We start from the raw sequence: 21,038 nt of genomic DNA on the forward strand, positions 1-21,038 counted from the left end.
GAAATGTATTGATTGAAACCCACCAAAGAAAAAGAAACAAAACAAGGGAAGAAGCATTGAAGTGGGAATTGAGTGGTTATGCAAAACAAATTTAATCAAAATCTATCAAAGTCTCTATAAAGAGAAGACGAATATTGGTTGAAGTCTCTTATTGTCAGACAGTCCGTTGAGGGGAAGATAGGGCTAGTTCTGTTCAGTTCTGTGTTGGGAATGCTAGTCAGTTTCCTGCTTTTGACCAAAAAATCCCCAAAGAAGACGTAGAATGGAGAGAAGAGAGAGAATAGTAAAGATGAGGAAAATATATCTCTTTTTTTTCTCTGGTTACAGGGTGGCTGGTTAGTCACAGATGGATGCTTTAGGCTGGAAGGTCCACCATGACAGCTGTTGCTGTGGATCCTGGCTCGCCTCACTGGTCAGGGACTTGGTCTGGTAAGGTCCATCTCCTTCCCTGGTCCTTCTCAGGCCGAGCAGAGTTGGATGGTGCTATCTCAGCTCACTGTGCTTCTGCTGTGCTGGGCAGTTGACTTCTGTTTCAAGTGAAAAGCTGAGAGAGAGTTGGAGGACAGGAGGAAGATAGTGAGGGACAGAAAGAGACACATGGGGGAGGAGAAGACCGTGCAGGATCTCACATGTGCCAGGTTGGGGTCCTTGCTGGTGCAATGATGACAGTCAAATATCCCCAAGGGAGTATCAGGGTCTGGGTATCCTGGTAAAAATCCTTGTGCCACAGCAGTGGTAGAAGTTCCATCGCTTTTCTCCCCCACGCCTCTTTTTAAGGGCCCCCAAAAGAGTGATGGGTGGAATGGTCCAGCCTCTCATTATTTTGCTCACCAGTTAGGCCTAATCTCTGAAGCACCAGTTTCGGTCCATTGATTTCTGGTCCCCTACTCTTCTTGTTTACCAGTCATAACCTTAACATAGTCCTAGAGTGGTCACTTTCACCTGTGCAAAGTGGGTGTAGGATACTACCATTGTGATCTGGTAGCACCTTGCCCTGGTGTAAATGCCTGCACAAAGCGATGGGTGATAGAGAACGAGGCCCAAGTTGTCTCATTGCCCTGCTCACTCAGCCGGACATCGTGTCTGCAAGTAGCCCCATTGAATTTAGTGATTACTAGCCATGAAAAAAGGTACTAATCAGGGTGGCTCAGTTTAGTCCTTAAGTAGCCCCCATGCTTCAGAGGTACTACATGAGGGCTAGCCATTACATGGCAGCAGAAGGGCTGCAGAGAGAGGAGTAAGGACTTTCCTCTCCATGTACGGTGCGGCCCACTTCCGGACCAGTCTGAACTCAGAGGAGCACACCGAGTTATGCTCCCCTTTGGAACAAGTCTCCAAAAAAAGAGCAGAAAATTGGTGCAGCTGGGGCTTTTACCCCCTTGGCGGGCCATGGAAGAGGGAGTAGGCTGTGTAGCAAAAACTACTCCTCTCCCAGGGCCACCAAGAGGGGAGGAGGGGGGTCGTGGACGTGTTCTGCAGCTGTGCACCGCCCCTTAGTGTGAGGTCCAAGCTAAAGCAGGAATCATGCTCTCGTCCTGTGAGAGTGATGGTCAGTGTGAGAGTGATGGTCAGTGTGAGAGTGGGTGCCAGAAGTTAGCTTTTAATCCGATTCGTAACCAAAATAATAAACACCAATATGAAACCTGGGTTTCAAAAAAACCATTCAATTCCATTTTAAAAAAGAAGTAAAACCAAACCAGTTGATATGCTGTAGTCTGATTTTTTTTTTTTTTTTTACTGTCTTAAATTAAATAAGACAATCAATTCCAAAATGGGAGTGCCCATGTAGATTTTCACTGAGAACACTAAAGGTGTGAATTCAGTCCTGGTCAGTTAATTTATGACAGTGCCTCTGTATCTGCTCGTAAATGCTACTAATGAGCTCATTTGTAATGTACTATGCCAGCGGTTCTCAAACTGTGGGTCGGGCCCCCAAAGTGGGTTGTGACCCTTTTTAATGGGGTCGCCAGGGCTGGCTTAGACTTGCTGGGGCTCAGGTTACAGGCCCCCTGGCTGAGGCTGAAGCCCTTGGGCTTCATCTTTGACCCCTTCCTTGCCCAGAGTGGTGGGACTTGGGGTTTGGGTTTGGCCCCCCTACCCAGGGTGGTGGGACTTGGGCAGGCTCAGGCTTCAGTCCTTCCTCCTGGGATTGTGTAGTAATTTTGGTTGTCGGAATGGGGTCACCGTGCAATGAAGTTTGAGAACCCCTGTACTATGCTATGTATATCTGCAGGGCTTGAAGGTGGGATTTTTAAATGCACTCAGCATTGTCTTGTCTTAGTTAAAATTTAAATCAATGGTAAAATTCTCATTAAGAACATCAGAATGGCCATACAGGGTCAGACCAATGGTCCCTCTAGCCCAGTATCCTGTCTTCTGACAGTAGCCAATGCCAGGTGTTTCAGAGGGAATGAACAGAACAGGGTAATTATTGAGTGATCCATTCCCTGTCATCCAGTCCCAGCTTCTGGCAGTCAAGGTTTAGGGACATCCGGACCCTCTTGGCTAATAGCCATTGCTGGACTTATCCTCCATGAATTTATCTAATCCTTTCTTTAACCCAGTTATAATTCTGGTATTCACAACATCCCCTGGCAATGAGTTCTACAGGTTGACTGCATGTTGTGTGAAGAAGTACCTCCTTATATTACTTTTAAACATGCTCCATATTAATTTCATCAGGTGAGCCCTGGTTCTTGTGTTATGTGAAGGAGTAAATAACACTTTCACTTTCTCCACACCACTCATGGTTTTATAGACCTCTATCAGACTCCCCTTAGGTGTCTCTTTTCCAAGCTGAACAGTCCAAGTCTTTTTAATATCTCTTCAGATGGAAGTTGTTCCATACCCCTCATCATTTTTGTTTCCCTTCTCTATTCCCTCTGCAATTCTAATATATCTTTTTTGAGATGGGTTGACGAGAACAGCACACAATATTCAAGGTGTGGGTATACCATGGATTTATATATATATGATGACTGTCTTATTATCTATTCCTTTTCTAATCATTTCTAACATTTTGTTACTTTTTTGACTGCCCCTCCACATTGAGCAGATGTTTTCAGAGAACAATCCACAATGACTCCAAGATCTTTCTAATTTAGACCCCATCCTTTTGTATGTATAGTTGAGATTCTGTTTTCCAAGGTGCATTATTTTGCATTTATCAAAACTGAATTTCAACTGCCATTTTGTTACCCAGTTTTATGAGATCCCTTGGCAACTCTTTGCCATCAGCTTGGGACTTAACTATCTTGAGTAATTATGTATAGTTGGCAAATTTTGCCACCCTCACTGTTCACCTCTTTTTCCAGATCATTTATGACAATGTTGAACTGCACTGCTCCCACTACAGACCCCTGGGGAACCCTGCTATTTACCTCTCTCCACTGTGAAAACTGACCATTTATTCCTACCCATTGTTTCCTGTCTTTTAACCAGTTACTGATCCATGAGAATCATAGAATCATAGAATATCAGGGTTGGAAGGGACCTCAGAAGGTCATCTAGTCCAACCCCCTGCTCAAAGCAGGACCAATCCCCAATCAAATCATCCCAGCCAAGGCTTTGTCAAGCCTGACCTTAAAAACTTCCAAGGAAGGAGATTCTACCACCTCCCTAGGTAACGCATTCCAGTGTTTCACCACCCTCTTAGTGAAAAAGTTTTTCCTAATATCCAACCTAAACCTCCCCCACTGCAACTTGAGACCATTACTCCTTGTCCTGTCCTCTTCTACCACTGAGAATAGTCTAGAACCATCCTCTCTGGAACCACCTCTCAGGTAGTTGAAAGCAGCTATCAAATCCCCCCTCATTCTTCTCTTCTGCAGACTAAACAATCCCAGTTCCCTCAGCCTCTCCTCATAAGTCATGTGTTCCAGACCCCTAATCATTTTTGTTGCCCTTCGCTGGACTCTCTCCAATTTATCCACGTCCTTCTTGTAGTGTGGGGCCCAAAACTGGACACAGTACCCCAGATGAGGCCTCACCAATGTCGAATAGAGGGGAACAATCACGTCCCTCGATCTGCTCGCTATGCCCCTACTTATACATCCCAAAATGCCATTGGCCTTCTTGGCAACAACGGCACACTGCTGACTCATATCCAGCTTCTCGTCCACTGTCACCCCTAGGTCCTTTTCCGCAGAACTGCTGCCTAGCCATTCGGTCCCTAGTCTGTAGCTGTGCATTGGGTTCTTCCGTCCTAAGTGCAGGACCCTGCACTTATCCTTGTTGAACCGCATCAGGTTTCTTTTGGCCCAATCCTCCAATTTGTCTAGGTCCCTCTGTATCCTATCCCTGTCCTCCAGCGTATCTACCACTTCTCCCAGTTTAGTATCATCTGCAAATTTGCTGAGAGTGCAATCCACACCATCCTCCAGATCATTTATGAAGATATTGAACAAAACCGGCCCCAGGACCGACCCCTGGGGCACTCCACTTGACACCGGCTGCCAACTAGACATGGAGCCATTGATCACTACCCGTTGAGCCCGACAATCTAGCCAACTTTCTACCCACCTTTATAGTGCATTCATCCAGCCCATACTTCTTTAACTTGCTGACAAGAATACTGTGGGAGACCATGTCAAAAGCTTTGCTAAAGTCAAGAAACAATACATCCACTGCTTTCCCTTCATCCACAGAATCAGTAATCTCATCATAGAAGGCTATTAGATTAGTCAGGCATGACCTACCCTTGGTGAATCCATGCTGACTGTTCCTGATCACTTTCCTCTCGTGTAAGTGCTTCAGGATTGATTCCTTGAGGACCTGCTCCATGATTTTTCTGGGGACTGAGGTGAGGCTGACTGGCCTGTAGTTCCCAGGATCCTCCTTCTTCCCTTTTTTAAAGATTGGCACTACATTAGCCTTTTTCCAGTCATCTGGGACTTCCCCCGTTCGCCATGAGTTTTCAAAGATAATGGCCAATGGCTCTGCAATCACATCCGCCAATTCCTTTAGCACTCTCGGATGCAACTCGTCCGGCCCCATAGACTTGTGCACGTCCAGCTTTTCTAAATAGTCCCTAATCACCTCTTTCTCCACAGAGGGCTTGCCATCTACTCCCCATGTTGTGATACCCAGCGGAGCACTCTGGGAGCTGTCCTTGTTAGTGAAGACAGAGGCAAAAAAAGCATTGAGCACATTAGCTTTTTCTACATCCTCTGTCACTAGGTTGCCTCCCTCATTCAGTAAGGGGCCCACACTTTCCTTGGCTTTCTTCTTGTTGCCAACATACCTGAAGAACCCCTTCTTGTTACTCTTGACATCTCTAGCTAGCTGCAGCTCCAGGTGCGATTTGGCCCTCCTGATTTCATTCCTACATGCCCGAGCAATATTTTTATACTCTTCCCTGGTCATATGTCCAATCTTCCACTTCTTGTAAGCTTCTTTTTTATGTTTAAGATCCGCTAGGATTTCACCGTTAAGCCAAGCTGGTCGCCTGCCATATTTACTATTCTTTAGACTCATCGGGATGGTTTGTCCCTGTAACCTCAACAGGGATTCCTTGAAATACAGCCAGCTCTCCTGGACTCCTTTCCCCTTCATGTTAGTCCCCCAGGGCATCCTACCCATCTGCTCCCTGAGGGAGTCGAAGTCTGCTTTCCTGAAGTCCAGGGTCCGTATCCTGCTGCTTACCTTTCTTCCCTGCGTCAGGATCCTGAACTCAACCAACTCATGGTCACTGCCTCCCAGATTCCCGTCCAGTTTTGCTTCCCCCACTAATTCTTCCCTGTTTGTGAGCAGCAGGTCAAGAAAAGCTCCCCCCCTAGTTGGCTCTTCTAGCACTTGCACCAGGAAATTGTCCCCTACGCTTTCCAAAAACTTCCTGGATTGTCTATGCACTGCTGTATTGCTCTCCCAGCAAATATCAGGAAAATTAAAGTCACCCATGAGAACCAGGGCGTGCGATCTAGTAGCTTCTGCGAGTTGCCGGAAGAAAGCCTCATCCACCTCATCCCCCTGGTCCGGTGGTCTATAGCAGACTCCCACCACTACATCACTCTTGTTGCTCACACTTCTAAACTTAATCCATAGACACTCAGGTTTTTCTACAGTTTCATACCGGAGCTCTGAGCAGTCATACTGCTCCCTTACATACAGTGCTACTCCACCACCTTTTCTGCCCTGCCTGTCCTTCCTGAACAGTTTATAACCATCCATGACAGTACTCCAGTCATGTGAGTTATCCCACCAAGTCTCTGTTATTCCAATGACATCATAATTCCTTGACATCACCAGGACCTCCAGTTCTCCCTGCTTGTTTCCAAGGCTTTGTGCATTTGTATACAAGCACTTGAGATAACCTGCTGATCGCCCCTCCTTCTCAGTATGAGGCAGGAGCCCGCCCCTCACAGACGTTCCTGCCTGTGTTTCCTCCCGGTATCCCGCTTTCCCACTTACCTCAGGGCTTTGGTCTCCTTCCCCCGGTGAACCTAGTTTAAAGCCCTCCTCACTAGGTTAGCCAGCCTGCTCTCAAAGATGCTCTTCCCTCTCTTCGTAAGATGGAGCCCGTCTCTGCCCAGCACTCCTCCTTCATGGAACACCATCCCATGGTCAAAGAATCCAAAGCCTTCTCTCCGACACCACCTGCGTAGCCATTCGTTGACTTCCACGATCCGACGGTCCCTGCCCCGTCCTTTTCCTTCCACGGGGAGGATGGACGAGAACACCACTTGCACCTCAAACTCCTTTATCCTTCTTCCCAGAGCCACGTAGTCCGCAGTGATCCGCTCAAGGTCATTCTTGGCAGTATCATTGGTGCCCACGTGGAGAAGCAGGAAGGGGTAGCCATCCGAGGGCTTGATGAGTCTCGGCAGTCTCTCCGTCACATCACGAATCTTAGCCCTTGGCAAGCAGCAGACTTCTCGGTTTTCCCGGTCAGGGCGGCAGATAGATGACTCAGTCCCCTGGAGGAGAGAGTCCCCGACCACCACCACCCGCCTCCTTCTCTTGGGAGTGGTGGTCGTGGAACCCCCCATCTCAGGACAGTGCATCTCATGCCTTCCAACCAGCGGAGTCTCCTTCTGCTCCCTTCTCTCAGACGTATCATCTGGTCCACTCTCCGCATTAGTACCTGTGGAGAGAACATGAAAGCGGTTAGTTACCTGTGTCTGCGTTGCTGAAACCCGGACATCCCTCCTTCTTCTTCTGGAGGTCACATGTTGCCAAGCCTCTTCACTGGCCTCTTGGCTCCGCTGTGCAACCTGCTCTAAATTTTTAGAGCTTTGTGCCCGTAGAAGCATATCCTGACTTTTGTCCAGGAAATCCAGAAAAGACCTTCCCCTTTATCCCTGCTTACTTTGCTTAAGAACCTTTGCTGTGGGACCTTTTGAAAAGCTTTCTGCAACTCTAAGTAAGCTATCTCCACTGGATCACCCTTGTTCACATGCTTATTGACACCCTCAAAGAATTCTAATAGATTGGTGAGGTATGATTTCCCTTTATAAAAGCCATATTGACTCTTCCCCAACATATTCTGTTCATCTATGTGTGCTTTAATATAGTTTCAGCCAATTTGCCTAGCACTGAAGTTTGGCTTACTGGCCTGAAATTGCCAATATCACGTCTGGAGCCTCTTTTAAAAATTCTGTTCCCATTGACATCAATGGGAGCAGAATTAGGCCCACACAAAGTACTTTTGAAAATCTCACCTGAAGCATATGCAGTGGAAAAATTTTGTTCTACAGCTTGCAGTGTAGCCAAAGGTCACCACCATTGTATGTCCAAAAGGAGAAGAATTTCTGAATTTATTATCTCTGCTATTAATTATTCTCTAGAAGATTTAGATTAGATCTCTGGCAAAGGGGTACATGGTAATATGTTGTAATCTGTTGAAAAGGGAATGTAAATTTCCTCCTTTGACTACCCTCCCAACTTGGAGAAGGGCCAGTAGTTCTGCTCACACTAACCTCTGAATGATCTCCAGAAAGTCAAGGCCACCCCTTGTAAGTATTCAATATTCCAAATTCAACATGAAAGCACTTTTGGTTTCACATGTTCTATTTCTGCTCCCTGAATGGATAAGGGTAACTCTGAGAAACAGATTTCTGGCTCGAATAGCTATATGTTCTCTGGCTGAAATTCATCCCATACAGAAGGGTTTAGGCCACTTGTGCCTGTGGGCTTAAATAGTCCATTGTCCTTGTGCGTGCTCTCTGCACAGGGGGCTTTCAACCTCAGGGAATATTCTGTAATATTTAAAATTATGGTCTGTGTAAACATTCCTGCCATTAAACTTCATTCACTAAGCTGTTCACAGAAGTCAAGCACATAAGGGGAATGAACAGATTAGTTTAAAAGTGTGGGTAAACGTTCATCAGAAATGGTCCTCAGTGTTTGCCTAGCCATAGTGTATTTATACACACTAAGGGGTAGCGGTTGTCTCTTCTTTAAGCTTCCTTACTCCTCTGTGTCTAAGGCATAGAAATTAAACATCTAAACTCCTTCAAACAGGATACAAAGAGCATTTATTTAATATTCACCTGTGTCTCATTGCTTTCTTTTATGACGGTCACATCACACTTTGCTTTAGGCAAACTCTCCCATTTCATTCCTTCACACCTAGAAAACAGAAACATTTTTTTTCCTATTAAATGGCCCTTCTGAAAGGAAGACCCAATTGTTGTTTTGAGTAGCAGTGCTTAAGGCTCTCTGATTAATCTGTCTATGCAATCTAAATATTTCAGTATTGTGCTAAGGACTGAGAACCTGAAAGTAAAAGTGACTAGAAACAGATCACTTTCATTTCAGTGTTTAAAGCTATGTGAACTCACAGAAAGAAAACCCCATACAAAAATGATGAAAAGCAAATTAGATATTTTTTAATTTTCTGTTTTCATAACCTAAGCTGTTTTGAGTGAATAACTAGAGCTAGTTAAATAGTATTTGCCAAACCATTTTTTTTTTTTTTTTTTTACTGAATTTAAGCCTTTTGTTTTGGTTTGAAAATCAGTTCTCAACAATTTCTGATTTCTGCAAATATTGCAAACAATTGCACCAGTGGTTAGTGCAATAGCTTTTCATATATAGATAACAATTGCATTCAAATCTTGGCACAGGTCACAAGTGAAAACATGTTTGGCTGATCCATCCTGACCCTCAGTGGACATCACAAAATAAATAGTTCAGCTAGGCATTCTTACTCAAGAGATTGGTTCTTAGTCATAGATTTTTAAGGCTACAAGGGACCATTATGGTCATCTAATGTGACCTCCTGCAAAACTCAGGCCAGAGAATATCATCCAGTGATTCTGGCATTACACCCAGTAATTTCTGACTGAACTAGACTAGAGCATATCTGGTCAGGATTGGCATAACTGAGCACGTTTGGGGCAGGTTGAGGCAAAACAGAGTGAGGCAGCTTGTATGGCATCAGTGTGCACTTGGGCTTGAGCTAAAACCCACTGAAGTCAATGGAAGACTTTGCGTGACCCAGTATTGCCAACCCCAATCATTCGAAAATCATGAGATTGACTTAATAATCATTAGATTTTTTTAAATGTTGGGTTCTTTTTATTTGCTTTGCAGAGTTGGACCATTTAAAGTTCACATTTTCAATCTTTTCTCGGCAGCCATGAGGGCTAGACGTTTCTTTTAAAAAAAAAAAAAAAAAAAAAAAGCTGTAATTCTCACACAGTAACCTGACTGGAGCGGCTAGGGCTTCCATAGAAGCAGTAAATATCACAAGGCTCATGATAACGTCCTGAGAGTCGGCAATGCTGATGAATTCAGTGGACTTTGAATCAGATTCTATACACCATGTAAGTCCCACTTACACCCTACTTTGGAAAATTAACCTGGTGTATAGACCACATGTGGGGTTTCTGCACGGCGGAAGTTAGGTGGTGGTGCCCCGTTTAGTCCCATACCGATCGAGGCTCTTTCCTGGGGAGAAGAGGGCTCTGGGCTGTTCCACACATATAAATCTACTGACTTCAGCTGAGTTACTGCTGATTTACACTTGTGCAGAGGAGACCAAAAGGAGGCCCAGAGGTAGCTATCACAATGAATCAGAGCATGTGTTTTCAACAAACACGTCTTGTCTCAAAAAACAGCAAACAACAGATTTCACTTCCTGCTGAGTCCTTGCCTCCTGGCCTCTGAGAGATACTGTGCATTACAATTACCATTTTCAGTTCATGAATTTTACTCCCAGTCAGAGCTCAAATGGAAAACCTTAAGTCAGACAGAGGACTGGCTTTTTTCTCTCACATTTACATATACATGAGATGCTTTACCAATGAGATGTTATATATGTCTGTATGTGTGTGTATATATAGTTTATAAGCAGTGACTGTGGGTTCACAAAAACGGCCAAACTGAGGGCTGCGGTGAATCTCCGAGGCGAGCAAATCTGCCAATAAGCACAAGACCCACCATTGTCACAGCAGGCATTGAAATCTTTGCTTCTTAAAAAGATATAAAATTGATTTTTAGTTCTTAGTTGACAGTATAGTAAGTCTGTTCTTATTATTACATGATGTAGTATTTAGAGGTTCTCACCAGGATAAGGGCCTTATTGTGCTGGGCAATGTACAGGCACATAGTAAGAGTCTCTGCTCTCAGGAGATTGTAATCTAAGTAGACACACAAATGGTGGGAAAACAGAGGCACAGAGTAGGGAAGTGAGTTGCCCGTGGTCACCATGTAGTTCAGCATTACTGCTAGTCCCAAGTGGTCAAAAATCATGAGTCAGGCCCCGCAAAATCATGTAACTTGCTTTAAAATGAATATTTGAGCTTTTTTAAATTTGCCTTCCGGTTTTTGAGTTCTTTGAGTGCACTTGCTTCACATTTGCAAGCTTTTCTCTGCTTAAATGAAGGGCTAGACATTTACTTTTTTAAATTAAAGCTGAGATCCCCACGTAATCTCAAGCCTCATGATAAAACTGCAGACGTTCCATACTGGTTCGATGACAGGGCAACCCACAGAGCATGGCCCAGTTTCCATTTCTGTGCAGTTTTCTATGCTTATCCCTCTGTTCCATTGCAGAGCTTTATAGCCGTACAGTTGGGAACTCTGCTGCTTCCTTATGAACATAGTGCAGCTGTATCTAAGCAAATGGTATACTGCCTGAAGATAGATCTTCAAAGCTCCATAGAGAAACAGAAACACATGCAGGGAGGTTTTGAATAATGCTTTCCACCATCCCTGGAGATAGCTTTATTGCCGCACAAAAAATGATTTTCTCTTCTGCAAATGTTCCCTTTCCCCATTCTTCAGTGTACATACACACAAAGAGAGGTATTTTGCTGGCCGTACCTCTCATGGCTGCATTTTAAGGCACCTCTAAAGATTGGATGCAGCGTTCTATATTTATGATCTGTATCTCCCATTCAAGTGAAATGTCAGCCCCTGTCTCAGCAGAATAGTGCGATCAAATTGGGAATGACAATGATTTATTTTATTAATAATCAAATAATGCCAGCTCCCTGGGGCAATCTCTGTTAGCATGCTGCACTGTGCTGCTGCCAGTGAGTCCAACGACGTTTTGCAGGCATGTGCCATCAACCGAGAACCAAACATCTTCACAGTGGGTCTGAGTCTCCTAGGGCTGCTGCCACATAAGAGCTTCCAGAGTTTTTAGACTAAAATGGGGAGAAAGTTGTGGAGCCAGTACCCATCCTGTTCTGTGCCTGTTGTGGCCCAGACCCACAGGGTTTGGCTCCCCCCTTCTCTCAGAGCGAGCTAATGACATCTGTGCTTGTAGGCACAATTAAATAGTGATTTGAAAAATCAGCCACTAAATATGTGGCCAGGAGCGCTACACTGCGATTGTGATGCCATTATACGCTGAACAGAGGTTTTTGTTGTCCGTGACAGGGACAATGGAAAATGGTCTTGGGGAAGCAGAGTGGAGGTGTAAATAAGCCCATTCTGCTGTTCCGCGAGATGCGCTGGAACTCCCCTGTCTCCTCAGTAGAAGAGGGCTAAGGCTGGCCAATAATGATTCCCAGCCAGTCTGTCTGAAATCCAGAGGGCAAGACTGGCTGGGAAGCACAGTTCAGCGTGGACGCCATTGTAGTAGTTCTGTGCTTTGGGTGGACATGATGAGAAAGGGGATGAACCTTGGAGAATAGACTCTATTCCAGTGATCTTCCTCCTTTTCAAAATCCCCCTCTCCTCTTCTCCCTCCTCCTAACTCCTCATCAAACTCCTGTTACCCCCACAGTCTTTTCCCCCAAGGGCCTCTCCTGATTGTCATTCGTATCAGGGTATCTCCAGTACCTTACCTTCCTCATAACACTCCCTGAAAATCCTCACACTGCCCACTACTCCTCGGAGGTGCTCCTGACATGCTCTCTGATCCAGCTCCCTCTAATCCCTTTAAAAGGCTTCCTAGCGACATGCCCCCATCCCTACAAATCCCACAACAGGCACTCATAAGTTCCCTTCCCCACCTTTCTTGATGAAGGTGCAGGGCCCAGTGGCCATAGAGACCTCTGCAGGGCGCCCTCACCACTGAATTATGATTTTATGGTTTTCTTTTGCTTCCCCTCTTAGGAGCACCTTGAGTGCATTCCCCAGTATTGCCAGCCCTAAGGATTCAAAAATCATGAATTGGGCCCTGAAACTTCTAAAAAATAATAAATGTTGGATAATTTTCTTTGCCTTCAGGTGTTTGAGCCTGTAGGGGTCAAGCCTTCCCCCCAGAACCATGAGGCCTAGAAACTTACTTTTTTAAAAAAGAAATGAGAGCTGGGAATCTCAGATAATCACATGCCTCCAGGAGCTGGAGCTTTAAAAATATCTAATACCGTGAGACCTGCAATAATATTACTAGAGTTGGCAATACTGCGCAGATCATGCAAAATGTCTGTTCAGAGGTGATCATGGCCCAGCACAGAGGCTGCTACCAATTGCTGGGTCCTCTAACTTTACCAAAGGGCTCGGGGGACCCAAGAAGGGGCATTTTATTGTCTAAACACTTTTAAAAGTTCTGGTTCAGTTCAGTTCCAAGATTGGTCTAAGATTCAAAGTGTCATCTTACTCCCTTCATCTTGCCTTGCTTATCTTCAGTAGCAAGGGGCAAGGAATGTGATCAAGATAAATGTCATCTAAAGATCTGGACACAACAAAATAACAAGCTTCCCATATAAACTATAAGTGATGTGACAAAACTATGGTTTTATTTAAATATGTTTTATGATTGCAGTAATCTTAAACTAATCAATTAACCATAATTTGTAACCGTAATTTGAGAGGCAGAATGGGCTAGAGAAGTAGACATAGGGTTGGACTGGGAGTTGGTAACAACTGAGTTCTAAAATCAACTCAGCCACTGACTTGCTATGTTACTCTGTGACTCAATTTCCTCATCTGTAAAATGGGGACAGAGATGTCAGGATTAATGTACAGTACTAATGTTTGTGCAGCACTTTGAACCTGTAAAATGGGGCATAAGGTGGTAAATACTGTTTAAAAAATACTTCCAGTGTTTTAGTGGTTCTAAAAAAGAAACAATTAATTAGTTTAGTCCACAGATAAAGGCTTTGCTTAAAAAATGAAATGAAATGTGTGTTGTTGTGGGAGAGCCTGCAAACCATAATATGACAGAAACCTCAAATTCTGGAAACCCAACACAGTAGTACTGTGCCAGTGCAAGAGACCTGGAAAATGTAACTGGCTAGGAAAAAAGGTAAAACAGACCATGTTAGCAACATGCAAAAATGTAAACAAAAGCCACAAATAGTGAAAAGTCATCAGTTATGGATGAAATTTTCCAAACACTCAGCACTGGCCTAATTCTGCACCCATTGAAGTAAAAATCCCACCCTAGAGCTTCAGAATGCTTTCAGTTTTGTAACGTAAGGTGTTATGTTAGCAAGGGGCACAGGTAAAGGAGCTTTTAAATAATATGAGCTGTACCTTGACAGTGCCCTCTTACATTTCCCCCCCCACACCCTATTTACATGAATCCTGGAATAATTCCTAAGTAACCAAAGGAGATTTGATCGTCAATCCTGTTTGCTGGTATTGAGCCTATAGCAGAAGAAGCAAGGCAACTAGTAGTGGTCCAAGTGAAGAAAAACATGGTTATGACTGGGCATAAAATATTACTGTGACTGGATCAGAGTCCTGCTAAGTGATCAAACAGAAGAAAGCTACCCAAGACCAAACAGGAATGTACCAAATAAGAATGAGTACATCTGTATTCTGTCCCGCCCAACAAAGTCACCTTTCAGGATACAGAATTTTATAGTCTGCAGCATAACTACTGTATCCCGTTTGCTGGAACGGAACAGAAATGCACGTGGGAGGAGAGGCCTGAAAAAGGAAGGGGTCTTGAGCTTTCTGTTCCTGTTTTGTATTGGTTATAGTAACCCTTTTCCTTCTGGATGATTCTTATTCACTTGGAGGTTATTTAGGGTGATATCGAGACTAGCTCTAATGCAATCATTCAGGGGAGTGTGGGAGAAGAGTGGGGTAAGCCACACTCCGACTTCCCAGATCATGGCTTTGCACATTTGGGGCTGATGGAGATAATCTGCTCCCTTCCCTCAAAGCACGTGGACCGGGAGTGCAGGAGAAGTCGGAGTCGTGGCATGTCTGAGGTACAATGCCCCCAATGCTCTCCATGGAGTGGTGCACCTGTATGCCACCGTGTTAACTCAGGACTGGCTAAAGGCCTTTACATCCTTCTGGGAGTGGTTGCTTACTTGTGTGAGGGAGCACTCACCAGTGTAAGGGGCTCACATTAGCTTTCAGTGTTCATAATGTTTATTTTTATGGGTGAATGCATAAGTGATTCTGTGTTAGGAGAAGAAAACCAGCATAGGAATTTTGTGTCACCTGTTGTTAGCTTGTCTCCTTGTTCCTCCCCTCACACCGTTTGAAGAGCTGGCTGCCCACCTCCCTTCCACCCACAATTCACCAGTATTTATCATGATGTCAGTAAAAGGCAATGTTAGATAATATACTCCTTCATTGCCTCTTGACTGTTCTTGGCTGAGCTGAAATATGGGGTGAAAGAACACTGCACATTACAGGAAACAGCAATTATCCCATAAATATTTCAGTCAGTGATATAGATGCAACAGTGAAGTGGGATGAAATATTGTCTGAGTCATTAGCATCTGGGCTTAGTGAGGAAGGAAAGAAATTTTCCTTTCCTCTTCTGTTCATGGACCCTGAGCACAGATGACTTCAAAGGCTCCTTTCAGAAAGATGTAGAACTTATTATGCAGTACTTCAAGAAATGAATGGGGCTGCGAGCACGCCCCAAAAACCGTTTAGATGATGCTTGTGCCATCTGGTCTAGAATTATATGTAATCGAGTAGCTGACAGCAATTCACAGCCTTTACCAGGACCTGAATACCTCTTTAACGTTGCTCATAGTAGAATGATGCGGTGATATTTTGGTGGGTGTCTTCTTGCTTCTTTTAATAAATCCAGCAGGCTGTTTGGCCAAGTGAGGTAGAGGATAGTTGCTTCCTATAACAAGTGAGGAGGAGAAAGGGATGAGTGGGAGGATGGTTTTGTGATGAAGGCACCAGGCTAAGATTCAGAAGAAAGGGGCCCAATTCCTGGCTCTACCACAGACTTTGTGTGTGACCTTGGGCAAATCACTTTATAGCTCTTTGTCTCAGTTTCCCATCAGTAAAATGGAAATGATCTTTGTGTCTGTTTAGACTGAGAGATGTACAGGGCAGGGTCTGTCTATCATTGTGTTTGTACAACACCTACCACAATGGAATCCCCCCTCCCCGATCTCAGCTGAGGACTCTATGTTTGCTACTGAAATGTAAAAAACAACAAGTGAGTTCACTTTTTGTGGCGCCAGAATAATATACTGTGTTTGAAAGTTGTCCTTTTCTCTTGACCCTTACTAGCTGTGTGGAAAGAGAGCTTACGTGTACAAATAGCGCAGCTCCTGTGTTTCTTGTCTGTTGTAATTGCAATCTTTGCATCTTTTCTTTCTCTGCGCTAAAGAAAAAAATGTCAGTAAGGAATAAGGGATTTAATCAAAAAGAGAACTGTTGCTGTGGCTTGCCCCCAGAATGCATTCCACCAACTTGTGCAGAATCTCTTATAAAAACTCCGTTAATAAGTGCAAAAATAAATCTGTAGGAGTCTTCCTCAGTCCTCAGAGGCTTCTTCCCACCCATCCTAAACAGAGCCCTCAATTTCTGCCTTCTTCCTTGACGGCTCCATTTCACCATGACTACTCCTGACTGATAAGGGCTAGCAGGCATTCCTTGTAGAGCGGCTCTTTGTTCATTAAAAAGAAAAGGATGCATCCGCTGAAGTGAGCTGTAGCTCACAAAAGCTTATGCTCAAATAAATTGGTTAGTCTCTAAGGTGCCCCTAGTACTCCTTTTCTTTTTGAGAATGCAGACTAACACGGCTGCTACTCTGAAACTTGTCTTTGTTCATTGGCAATGGAAGCTGGAAAGAGACATATAGTAATGCTCCCCCTAAGGAACTCAGTGCTCTGCCTTGCCCAGCCCCTGCCAGCTCTTAGAGGGACAACTCTCAGGAACTGATCCTGGGAGTTGCTGATGGCAGTGCACTGTACTGATTGGCATGCTGGCCCATCAGTCTGTTGATTTATCCATGTGACCGTGTAAATATACAGTGACTCTTGGATCAATTTGCAAATCCGAGATTCCAAAACAGGGAATATGGCCTCCACAGAACCACTCCGACAACCCCAGAACAAACTCCACTGGGTGCTTATTTGAGGTTAATTAAACTACAGAATGTGAGGTAATAGCTGGGGTGAAACCACCCAGCTGACTGGGAAAGCACAGGTGCAGATGAACGCAATTGTACGGGTGAGAAGTACGAGAATTAAAATTTTGACTTTGTTCATTTTTTCCCTTATAATCTTAATTGTTTGAAGATGTCTTAATCCTGTCTGTCTGATGCCAGGAGTTACTGGGTGAAATTCTGTGGCTTGTGTTATGCAGGAGATCAGACTAAACTTCTGGCCTTACGTTCCTTGGACCTGTTGTCTTAGACTAGCTAGAGACGTGGAAACTTTTTTTTTTCAATTGGATTTAATTTCCTCTGGATTTCTTTGTGTTCTTTCTATGATTTGATCATTGCATATTATTTAGTACATTGTTAACAAAAGGCTCTTCAGTGAAATGGTATTTTTACATTAGGAATAACTTTCTAAAAACCCCACCCAAACTGCAGATGAGCAACAGCACCCCTTTTTTATGTCCTGCGGAGAGACATAAAATGGCTGCTGCCTCTCTGTAATTTTTAGGGTATACTATTAATGTGAACAATGTATTCAGTGCAAAGTAACACATAATACCTGAATGCAACATCTATGGAGCTGCTTGGAAAGATAGAGGTTGTTGTGTCCATCACCATGGAGGAGAAACCGGACTCGGGGGGTAGGAAATCCAAAGAGCTGCGGAATAAGAAGCTGTGAACACATAAGTCCGAGCTCACAACCACAGTGTACCACTCATCTTGGCCTGGACTCAGCAATCGCAGAAAGTATTGTTGACTTCAGTTAACTCACGATCTGTAAGCTCTCCACTATTATCTCATGGCTTTAGGTGCGTGTTGCCCACAAAATAAATGCAAAAGAAAGGGGAGTCGAAGTGGGTGTCTGGCCTTTAGTCAGAGGAAAGAAATAGCTAATGGGGCACTGAGAAATGAGAATAACATTTTTCAGAGTAGCAGCTGTGTTAGTCTGTATTCGCAAAAAGAAAAGGAGGACTTGTGGCACCTTAGAGACTAACAAATTTATTTGAGCATAAGCTTTCGTGAGCTACAGCTCACTTCATCCGATGAAGTGAGCTGTAGCTCTCGAAAGCTTATGCTCAAATAAATTTATTAGAATAACATTGGTCAGGATTGTGTCACAGCAGTGCTTGAAAGAAGATCTGGGAGCGGCTGTTTTGCCACTCTGCCCTGCTCATCCTATTTTCCGGGTTCAAACGTAACCAGTGGAGAATTGATTCCCTTTTGTTATCTGGAGGTGGAGGTACTGTGACAAGTAATGTCTTAGCTTACGTCTACACAGCACAGAACCACCCGTGGCAGCGAATCTCAGAGCCCAGGTCTAGACTCAGGCTTGCGGGGCTCACGCTATGGCGCTCTGGGTTTCTGAAACCTGAGGAAGGGGGGTGGCTTTCAGAACCCAAGCTCCAGGCCAAGCAGGAATGTCTACATGGCTATTTTTAGCACGGTAGCAGGAACTTGTGAGCCTGAGTCTGTAGACCTGGGCTCTGAAACTCACAGCCCTGTTTTGTTTTGTTTGCCATGTAATCTCCACTCCTCAAAACTGTCAGAGATACCCACTTCAGACTGTTACAGTCCTTGGGAAACCCCACAGCCATGGAGTTGGAACTGGTATTATTTTCACTGCACACTCAAGTTTCACAGTAAAGATAAATTGCACACGGGGCCCCACCCTAAAGTGATTCCAATTATAGTAACTAAGGCTCCAAAATTACCAGTCATTTCTATTTTAAGAATTTCCCAGGCATCAAGGCCTTTCAGAAACGATAGGACAAAGGGCTAAGAGAATAAAACCTTGATATCTAACAGCTAGGTTTCTGCAGCCTTTCACAAAATTAGTGTATGTCCTTGTTTTGTAACAAGTTCCAATCAAGATTGTTGTAAACTGAAACAGAACAAGTTCCTCTTAATTAAGATGGTGGAACACTGTATATGTGTCTACCCTAGCTAATGGTTTTATACTGCCTTTCAGGTTCCAGATGTATAGAGATATAAAACAAGACCAGATGTGCAAGCCTTTAGAATTATACTCAGTCTGTAGAGTTTGTCATAAATGTAAGAGTCTGTTAGGTAGTTAGGAATGTCAATCAGATCCTGGGGCTAATATAATTCAGGGGGAAATAGGTTAAATGGGTTGACTACTATAACTCCATTAGGGAATTGGCATGTAAGTAATTGACCAAACTGTCATGTGTGTTAGGTTTGGATTGTGCTTTCCTCTGTTGTGTTAGCAACACAAGAGTTGATAATCAAATGGCACAAGTGAGGCTCTATTCTGAGGGAATCGGAGTCAAAATCTAAACAAAATCACCTTCACAGAATAGTGATTAAGTATGTTTTGTTTTCCCTTTTGGTTTTTTATTCTGAAAACCTGGAGGGTTATCATACTGACCAGTGTTCTAGTTTGTTAGCAAAGTTATAGTCCAATGCTACGTTTTTTCCTTTTCATGTATTATTCTAGTAGTTGCTGCTGTTAAGGATAATTAATAAAACTCTATGAAATTAAAGTAATCTCTTGAATCCTTTTTCTTTAGTTAAGCAATCAAAATGAAAAGAAGCCCAACAAGAAAGGCGATACAGGTAATCAGTTAAATAATTGGCTTAATTAAGGTTTGTGTTGTACCCTTTCTTTGTTAGGCCATCTAAAAATTAAAGAGATGGTTCTACTGTGTTTTTTCTCTGATTTTAATTTGTGATGCAGATAAACTGACAATTTGCCAACGTAGTTTTGCTGTAGCCTTACAATCCATTTAGCAGGCTCTTTGCCTGCGATGTGGTTATGGTTTTAAAGCAGTCTTGTCTCTTCACTCCTGCTACAAATTCAAGACAGTTCTGCGATGTGTGCTCCTTAGTTGTGTTCAGCCTGAGATAATACAACAAGTCTTTGTGACTCATCCCTGGTGATCCAAGTTTGCTTGATGCCAAATCTAGAAAAGGTTGTAATTTGAAAGTTGATTTTGGGGTAATGCAAGAGCAGCTTGTTCTTTCATGCCTTACTAATCTGGAAAGTTGTGCACCAGTTGATATGGTATCTTTACACACACCTTTGGGATTATTTGTCTCTCTCCAGGCAGTATGATTTATGTGACTGGCTTACATGAGAGCCAAGGGCATGCATTCTGTAGCTGAGGGCATACATGAGAGCCGAGGGCATGCATTCTGGAGCTAATGACAATTGTCACCAGTTCCCTACACTGCCGCCGTCAAATATATTAGCAGAAAACAGCTTTTTGGACAAATCAATTCAATTACAACGTTTCATTATCAGGGGACTGATCCTGGAATCTACAGATAGTGCCTGATCCTGAAAGGGGCAGGGTGCCCCAAATTCCCACTGACTCAACAGGAATTGCAGCTTGAGGTGGGTGAAATTTTTTAGATGAAACATCTTTTTCCACCAAACAAATGCACCTTCAGGTTGGCTGAAACATTTCACAACTTCATGTCAAATTCCCTGACGTGTTTTGGCCAAAGAAATTTTTTGCGGGGGGAGGGAAAAAAAGTCAGAACACTTTTATATTTGTCAGTTTAAAAAAGACTTGTTTCAAGTTCTGTATTAAAAATAAGCTTCCACCAAAACAAAATGCTTTGTTGGATCTGAATTTAAAAAATAGCTCAGTTTGGCCACTGAACCAAAGTACCCATTTTTCACACTGCTGTAGTTGCAGCTGCACAGTCCCTCTCACAATCCTCGTGCCGTCCTGGAATGAGAACATAAGGCTTTTTCAATCTGTCGGTGACAATTTAGGCATTATCTTGAGAGAAGTGTCTAGAGAGCTGGGCACAGAGTGATACTGAAGTCGGAGAAATGGTGGGCTCTCTGGGGTCATCAAGGAGAGAGAGGTTCCTGGTAAAAGAGAAGAGCACCCTCCCCTGCACAGTCTTCAGAGAGTGACTCGGAGAGCCTGAGTATCTGAAGAAAGCTTTCGAAACAGTATGAAAATTAGAAATGAGAGCTTCAAACTTGATTTGCCACACTTTATAATCAGGACATTTAGGGATTGATGCAAAAACACATTAAGGTCAAAGAGAGTCTTGCCTTTAACTGCAGTAGCGTTTGGATAAACTCTTGCATCCAAACCGTAGAGCCCTTTCTCATTTGAGTTGTCCCAGTGGGATGTCTTGTGGAAGAAGAAATAAGTCTCATCTTTCCATTGACTTAACTGGGCAATGGATCCGTCCCTACCTCTCATGGAAAGTGCAAGAGGATCATTAATTACTCTGAGGGATGTATAGGAATGTTACATCAGAATATGTTGGGTTAGTTTGCCGTAAAGTACCTTACAGCCACATACAACCATTTATTAAAGCAAATTATTTGGTG

The sequence above is a fragment of the Chelonia mydas genome, chromosome 4, assembly GCF_015237465.2.
Source record: "Chelonia mydas isolate rCheMyd1 chromosome 4, rCheMyd1.pri.v2, whole genome shotgun sequence".
Taxonomy (NCBI): domain Eukaryota; kingdom Metazoa; phylum Chordata; order Testudines; family Cheloniidae; genus Chelonia; species Chelonia mydas.